Below are 9,329 nucleotides of genomic sequence, written 5' to 3' on the forward strand. Positions count from 1 at the left end.
ATCACTTTTCAAAGAAAAGGACAGCTGACAAACCAACAATAACATTTCATTGATGTAGAAGAAGCAAAAATGTCAAATCCTTAATAGGAATGAAGAATACATTAATGTGAACCCTTAAAAGTGGTCCTGTTCTTTTGACCCACAGCAACACATTACATTAAGTTGGTCTTGTACCTAGTAGTGACATTGTTATTTTTACACAACAACACTGAATCAACATGTTGTAGATAGTATTTTTGTTTTGCATCGCAATGGCGTTGAGTGATTTCTGTAATTAGAGAAATATGCACAGTTCCTTATTGCAAACACTACTTCATTACTGTGCAATAACAAAAGTAGTAATGCTATTGTAGTAGATAGTGTTACAACACAAGTATAAACGCAATTGTATGTCATGTAAAGTGTTACACACCATTACAAAACAGCAGTATCATACTACCGTAGATGTTCCAATCTCTGCAAGTATCACACATACTTATTTTTAGGTTATTTGCAATGACTCCATCTAGCGGACGTAAACCAAAGTGTATGTTCCCCCCTTTTGTCCCACCCAAGCCTTTGATTCGATTGGACGTATGATTTCCAACACTTCCTTTTCAGGTATCCCATTGGCTTACTGAATGTCACTTGCTTTTACGGAAGAGAACAATAACATTCAGGGGAAAATGGCTGATGATAGCGTTCCAGATATAACCAGATTTCAAATGTATTTATTTGGTGAGCACGTCTGCACTGCCAAGTTTAATTTTAGTGAACTGTTAGTAATAACAGACGTGTGTCTTTCGTTATGTAGCTAGCTAGCTATAGCTGTCCCAAACACACCATATGTATCTAGCTAGTTAACTTTAAAGATAGGTAATGCGCTTCTCGCGCCAATTCAACAAACCGCTCTTTGTTTGCGTTCTGAATTTGTTATCAATGATAATATTATATTTCCGTTTCCAATTGTAGTACGCCAACAGCTATTTGCTTAGAGTTTGCTAACCTATGTGTTGTCAACTTAAGGTTGTACACTCAAATCGGACAAAAAGGAGTTCAAAGTTGAGGAGGACGATGATGCGGATCATCAGCTGTCACTCAAAGCAGTAAGATCATCACTATGCCAATTCTGAGCCCGAGCTTGTGTTAGACGAGAGCAGCATTTCCCAAACACGGTGCACGTTTTTGCCCTAACACTACACACCTGATTCAAATGATCAAAGCTTAATGGTTAGTTGATTATTTGAATCAGCTGTGTAGTGCTAGGACAAAAAGACTGAGTTTGAGAAACCCTGGACTAGAGAATATCATAACATTGTACTTGGCCAAAGGTTCATTATTTATTTTTAAAACAATAAAAAATGTCCTAACAAACGATACATGCATTAAAAAATGTCCATCAGAATTAGGTCTTGACAATTGACACATTTCAATTAAACTACACTGAGAGAGTTTCTGTAATTGGAATGTTTTTATAATATTCTTCATCGAGTCCTTTTATTTGTACACTTTCTGCAGTATATTTATCTTTGCACCTGTTAGAGAAAAATGTAAGACATACAGTGACAACTTTTATTTTATGTCATTGCATATCCAGTCTATATTTCACCTGTTTCCTATTTTGTGTACCGCCACGACACAATACCAAGTTCACCACTGTCAATATTATAAATGTCAGAAAACGTGAATAATAATACAATGAATACAATATCTAGTCATAGTTCTTTGATGTGTATTTAAAGGAATAACATTTTAATCAACAATGTGTTTTCTTATACTTAGCTAACCTTTTCCTACCATTGAAAATGACTCAGTCCCTGTCCTCTAAATGGATATCATCATCGTAATGTGCTTTCAGTCACTCTCCCTTTTTGCCACCAAGCAGAGATGATAGTTCTCTCACGTCACCCCGCTCTTCCGCTCTCTCCACTGGCTTCCAGTTGAAGCTCGCATCCGTTACAAGACCATGGTGCTTGCCTACGGAGCTGTGAGGGGAACGGCACCTCCGTACCTTCAGGCTCTGATCAGGCCCTACACCCAAACAAGGGCACTGCGTTATCCACCTCTGGCCTGCTGCCTCCCCTACCTCTTGGAAGTACAGTTCCCGCTCAGCCCAGTCAAACTGTTCGCTGCTCTGGCACCCCAATGGTGGAACAAACTCCCTCACGACGCCAAGTCAGCGGAGTCAATCACCACCTTCCGGAGACACCTGAACCCCACCTCTTTAAGGAATACCTAGGATAGGATAAAGTAATCCTTCTAACCCCCCCCCCTTAAAAGAGTTAGATGCACTATGTAAAGTGATTGTTCCACTGGATATCATAAGGTGAATGCACCAATTTGTAAGTCGCTCTGGATAAGAGCGTCTGCTAAATGACTAAATGTAAATGTAAATGATGGTTGACAGAAGAAATGTGGGAGACTGTATGTTGTTGCGTGTTCCAAAGTGGCGGAAACATACAGTATCATATCTTGAAACAGCTGTGTGTGTGTTGGTGTTTGCAGGTGTGCCTGGGTGCTGAGGCAGAGGATAAGTTTCACACCGGTGGAGATCGAGGGCATCACATACGACGGAAAGACCACCAAAAATTCCACTGGCTGTGCTGAAGCCGTCTGTGCTGCCCTCTGTGAGTGTTTTAGAATGATGAATCGCCATAGTTCTGTGCTGTTACTTACCTGAAGCTTCTTTTAACCCTGTCCGTTATTCCACTTTTATAATAGTGAAAAGCACTCAACTCCATTACCATGCAATTACTAAGCAATTACTAAAATAACGTGTTGTTACTGTAGTAATTACAGTGTTACTACGACAAGATCTACAAAGATGCTACAGGTATGCTTGGCCATGATCCAAGCCACATTTCATTTACATTACATTTAAGTCATTTAGCAGACGCTCTTATCCAGAGCGACTTACACATTGGAAAGTTCATACATATTCATCCTGGTCCCCCCGTGGGAAATGAACCCGCAAGCGCCATGCTCTACCAACTGAGCCACACGGGACCACACGGGATTAATTGTAACACTGACTGTAAACCGGACATAATCGCCTAACAACACAGCCACAACACTGGGCTGGATGCAGTGAAACACACAACCCATTTCCAGTGTATTGCACATGATTTTGCACACACTACATTGGTGGCTCTAGAGACAGCTACTTACGCTTGTGAATGACTCTGAAGCAGACCATGAGCGGCTATGTCTCCATGATGTCAGGCTTGTTGCTCCTAAAGTAACCTAGTTTCCACCTATTAAATGGAAAATATGACTGCCGCCCTGATCCAGAGATCCAGAGAACACTGTCACCATTGCGTGATCTTTGGGGATTTAGGCTGGGTATCAGTATAATCAATTTTGTGACAACTGCTGATGTATAAAGGGCTTTATAAAATAAATTTGATTGATTGTCTCTGTTTATGACCATTGTTTAAACATGCTTGGCTTGTCGCCTTCTGCAAAGCTCGGGCCAATGTTACAAGCTAGTGTGTATTTTGGTTTTGGTTCAGGGCTTGAAAACACTAGCTGTGAGTGGATAATTGTGTTATTTATGGAAGTTATCACTACCTGAACATTTTTACAGTAGTTATTCTAACACATACATCTGTGTTTTGTTTGGTTGCTATCGCAACCAGAACAATGGCCTGGCAGTTTGGAATTCACATTCACAACTGTCTGGCAGCACCCACTTCTTTAATGTTTAGCAAGCAGATACATCTGAATAGATGTTTTGATTTTGATAAGATAATGTAGTAATAGATAGTTTGATAAGACACCTTTGCTTGCAGGTGTGTGGGATCCTCCCTCCCTTCCGCAATTTGAATGTACACTCTGTAAAAAAAATAATAATTGTGGCGTTGAACATTTTTTGTTGATTCGACTTGCTTATTTTATTCCTAATTTTGGCAGATGAATTTAGGAGGGTTTGGGATCACCCCTCCAGTAACCTTCCGCCTCCAGTCTGGCTGTGGACCAGTGTACATCAGTGGACAGCATTTTATCAGTGAGTGACTTCATTTGCAGTCTGCTGATTTAGTTGTTTGTATACTCTCTTTGGGCTAGATATAAGGTGACATTTTGACATTACAAGACAGCAGCAGCAGCATTGAGATTAGGTGTAACCTAATCTCAATTTGTAGATGTGAAGGACTCTGATGACGAAGAAGAGGAAAACAGCTCGTCACCTGTGACGAGGCCGTCAAGTTTGACCTCAGGGAAGCGTCCAGCTCCGGTATGTTCCTCCTGCTGTTTACTTAGCTCATTATTGGATTGGATTCAACTGCATGCATTTAGTTCCAAAATGATTGGCACCCTTGATAAAGCCAAAACAGACTCAAAAATAAAGAATACAAATACTGAGCTATACAAATACTGTATTCTTAAAAATAACTATTGGAAATTATGTTATTTTATTCTAATTCTCTGAGAAAGACAACAACTAATAATAAATAAATAAATTATAGGGGTCAAAATTATTGGCACCCTTGTTTTCAATAGCTTTCAATATTTCACATTGCGAGGATAATGTCACTGAGCCTTTTTGTCAAATGTTTTATGAGATTGGAGAACATATTGGGAAAAACCGTAGAGCATTCCTCCACACAGAATCGTTCATGATGCCGTTAACCTTAACAAGGGCCCCAGGACCATTGGAAGCAAAATAGCCCCATAACATCAAAGATCCACCACCATATTTTACAGTAGGTATGGGTTTCTGTTCTGCATATGCATCGTTCTTTCAATGCCAAATCCACCGATGATGTGCGTGGCCAAAGACACCGGTTCCAATCCAAGTGTCAATACCATTTAGCAAACTCCAGACATTTACGTCAAATCAATAAACTTTTTCGCATACACATGTTTAGCAGATAATATTGTGGGTGTAGCAAAATGCTTGTGTTCCTAGCTCCAACAGTGCAGTAGTATCTAACTATTCACAACAATACACACAAATCTAAAAGTAAAACAATGGAATTAAGACATTTAAAAAATATTAGGACGAGCAATGTCTGAGTCCGGAGTATAAATATATACAGTATATATGTGATGGGATGTATAGACATTATGGACAGTGTGGATAGGATATATAGTATATCTGTAGAATACATGGATATAATAGTATACAGCAATAGTTGAATAGGATGGACTTGACTAGAATACAGTATATAAATATGAAATGGGTAAAACAGTATGTAAACATTATTAAAGTGACCAGTGTTCCATGATTAAAGTGACCAGTGTTCCATGCCTGTGTACGTTGGGCAGCAGCCTCTATTGTGCAGAGATGAGTAACCGGGTGGTAGCCGGCTAGTGACAGTGACTAAGTTCAGGGCAGGGTACTGGGTGGAGGCTGGCTATTGATCCAATATGTTCTCCAATCTCAAAAAACATGTTAGAAAAAGGCTCAGTGCCGTTATCCTCGCAAGGTGAGGTATTGAAAGGTATAGAAAACAGGGGTGCCGATAATTTTGAATACTATCTTTTTGAGAGAAAAAATATTACTTTTTGAACCAAAACTCTTTCACTGAGCAATTGTATAAAAAAATATAATTTCCCAATTTTTTGGAGCGTACAATAGCTCAGTATTTGTATTCTTTATTTTGTGGTCTTTTTTTGCTAATCTTTATCAAGGGTGCCAATAATTTTTGTCCTGACGGTACATACCATATTCCTCAGCAGGTTTTATTTATTACCAAAAGTTAGAAAATATTGTATCCCTTTGCAGAAGAAACTGAAAATGGAGTCAAATGATGATGATGATAGCGATGAAGATGACGACGATGATGAGTATGAATCTTCTTTTTTGTATTTTAGGTTTGTTGGTGTGTGTCTTGCGTCATGTGTCTTTGTTGGACTACCATTCGATGACGTGACGTACATTTTCGTGTTCTATTCTTTTGTAGTGATGATGACGACGACGACGATAGTGATGAAGATGAGAGTGATGTGAAAGTACAGAAGGTCCCAGTCAAACCAACCATAAAGAAAGTAAGCCCTTTTATTCTCTGTTCAACTAAAAACATGACACTGGGCATAGATGATGTATCATATATGTCCACTAGGTGTCATGCTAGACAAGGACTTGTCCATGTAGCAGAGCATGCCAATAGACCACGTTCACATAGGCAGCCCATTTCTGATATTTTTCCCACTAATTGGTCTTTAACCAATCACATCAGGTCTTTTCATATCAGATCTTTTTCAGGGCTGATCTGATTGGTCAAAAGACAAATTGGGCTGCCTGTCTAAATGCAGCCTTAGATCCAAAAAGTCTTATTATATTGATATTTTGCAGACGAGAGCAACTTACAGTAGTGAGGGCATACATTTTTTTGCCGGTCCCCCATGGGAATCGAACCCACAACCCTGGTGTTGTAAGCGCCATGTTCTACCAACTGAGCCACACGGGACCATCTTAGAAAGTTAGGATTGTGACATATTGTAGGCATATTATATTTTATATATATTTTATTGTCTAACATCAGGTCTTATTTGTGTTGTGAATATCAGTGTCAAATACAATTTTGTAAATGTTTCATAGTTATTGCATGTTCTGTAAACTAGACATGTTTTTAGCTCTTTCATTTCTGCACCCGTTGACCTGCGGCCATTTTGCTCGAGACGGAGCGGAGGAAACTTTTTCATCTTGTTCCCTCTTGTACCCATCTGTTTTTTCGAGACTAAAGCACAGGGTCTGCCGGGTTTAATGATGGGATTTCTCCTCTGTAATCTACCTGAGCACTCTGTGTTTCACCAGCACTGTGCAGAGCGAGACACATACTATCGCAGTAAAGACAACTCGACAAACACAGCCTACAAGTCTAGGCATTGGGAATTCCTATTTCCTCCACCCCCCCACCCCCTCTCCTCGATAAGGCACCTAGGACTACATGTCCTGTCCCTCAGTCCTCCCACCTTTCTCTTTCGTTGCTCTGTTTATCCTCTCTTTCTGTCTGATACCCCCTTCTCTTGTTCAACAGTCCGTCATTGCACCTGGCCTTTGTCTTTGAACAGTGTGCGTGTTCGCGTGTGCCTGTGTGTGTGTGTGTATCATTGTGTGCGTGTGTCTGTTTGTGATTTTAAAGGCAGCGTCCAAGTCTTAACAGTGCCAGACCGCGAGAGATCAAAGCGGGGCAGATGCACATACCTGCGACATGAGCACTGATTCTAGCCCCAGAGCCAGACGACAGCTGAGCATTTCGGTCACCTGTTGATTTATTCTGCTACACACACAGCTCCTCTCCTTCATTCATTATTTATTTGTCTTTTCTTCTACTTCCTCTTATTTTCTTTGCTCTCTGTCTCTTTGTCATGCTAATACTGTATTATAGTGATGAGCAGTGGCAGCATGGATATTAATATGCTTCCTGGGTTGAAACACAGAGGACAGAGAGCATACTAATTGCTCTCCTTTACTCCCCAACGACCTCCTTTACTGATCTGACTAAAGTAGTGTACAGACAGACGGACAGTGAGATAAATGCTGTTCAAACTGAAAAGTATTAAAAGTGCTATGGTCTATTTTGACAAAAGCAATACTTTTCTGCAGTGTCAACATGTCCTTCCAAATGAAATGATTACTGTAATTGGATTTTCGATTGTGTATAGTGCCTCCTGCATCTCTCCCAACTAATGCTGTTGTCTCTCAGAGCCCGGAGCCTTTGGGGCAGAAGCCTAAAAGTGTGACATTGGTGCAGAATGGCTCACCAGGGAATCAAGGGGGACCATTGGCTAAACCTCAAACCAAGGTAGGTAAACTTTTACACCTGTTTAGGCCTCTTTAGGCCAACATGAAGCCAGAGTAATTACGCACATCAAAATGAACCACTGTTGACTGCTCCCAAAAGTGGTATTTTCATTTGCCAGATAAATCGTAGAGTTTTCAATCTATGGGAAAAGGTAAGGTGATTCCAAAATAGGCCTAGAGCTGAGGAGGCAATGAGAGTTTCCAAGGAGTTGTTTGTGGTTAGGCAATCCTAAAGCAGACAGTTTAAGGGGGCATTTGTGGTCTGGGCTTCAAAACAAACTCCTGGAAAACACATGTTCTCTGCCAGCCAGTTTAGAAAGAAGATTCTTAAGGTCGGCGTTATGCTGCTGAACATGAAAAATTGCAGACATCTTTCGCCATATAGGAGTAATGTGATGTGATGTGTAGCGAACAGACGCATCAGCTGTTTCCTTCCATGAAATTGTTCATGCTGGACAATGTAAAAAACCCTGCGTGCACTAGAGACATTTCTGTTGCCAGTCTTGTTACAAGAGACTAGATTACATTTTAAAATGTAAATTAAGCTTATTAAAACCTGTACATTTTCATAGTAGTTACATTTGAATGTTCATGTCAAGACAAATATTTATAAGACTTGTCTGCTTATAAGACCACTGTCCCAGAGGTACTTGCCAGACTCTCAGCAAGCTGCATGGAATCAAAGCACAGCAAAGAATGTGATGAATCCAAGTAGCAATTAGCTCTAGACCGGTACTTCATTTCTCAGGTGGAATGTCTTGGACGACAGCCTTACAAACCCAAGGATTGAACTCTCTCTGTGTTAAACAAACACATCTGACCCCTGAACACGTTTCCCAGGACAGGGTTTAAGACCACGACCCCTCGGCCTGACCTACCGTTTTGGGTTGAAGACCACTTTGATGCTAAAATGTCCCTCCCCCCACCTCCCACCTCCCACCTTTGCAACCTTCTCATTTTCCACCCGTCCTTAAGAATGCCCTAATCAGCCCCCACCCCCGTAGCCCCCCAAATGACTCTAGCTTGATTTGAAACATTACCAGTGACCTGTCATTTCTCTCTTGTATTGACATAACATATGCTAGCCTTTGATGAGCATTAATCAAGAAAGAAGTTGTGAGACCATGTGAGAACCTCTTATTTCATTTTTTCAGAACTTCATAGCAGTGTCTCAAAAAGTCAAAATCTCCTTTTCTCTCAAACAATATGTAAGGTAAAACGCCTAAAACACTTCCTGTCATGACAAGAAATGATCAAAATCCTCCTAGAACATTGTTTCGGACTGAAAACTGTACCTTTTGTGTGTGATGTCAGACGCTAATGCATAATGAGGTGAGACCTGCTATGCTAATCACCCGAGGCATTGCGTAGCCCTCAGGGAAGCGTGCGGTGTGTGGTAGAGCACGCTGGCTAATCTATTTAATTCTGTAATGGCCGCTGTTCAGCACGTTACGACAGCCGTTGTTAAAGTGCTAGCGGGGATTAACCAGCAGGCTAACCACTGAAACCTGCCAGTTTAACTCCCCAGTCCCACCCTACCTAATCCTAACCCCGACCCCCGACCCCCCATCCCTCAGCCACCCCTCCCTCCCTCCCCCCC

General features: G+C 40.9%; 1 pseudogene; it reads left to right on the plus strand.

The window, feature by feature from the left end:
* The first annotated feature begins 646 nt into the window (after positions 1 to 646).
* Positions 647 to 9,329, plus strand: part of LOC111968188 (nucleophosmin-like) — a 26,583-nt pseudogene continuing 17,900 nt past the window's right edge.

The sequence above is a fragment of the Salvelinus sp. IW2-2015 genome, linkage group LG8 (assembly GCF_002910315.2).
Source record: "Salvelinus sp. IW2-2015 linkage group LG8, ASM291031v2, whole genome shotgun sequence".
Taxonomy (NCBI): Eukaryota; Metazoa; Chordata; class Actinopteri; order Salmoniformes; family Salmonidae; genus Salvelinus; species Salvelinus sp. IW2-2015.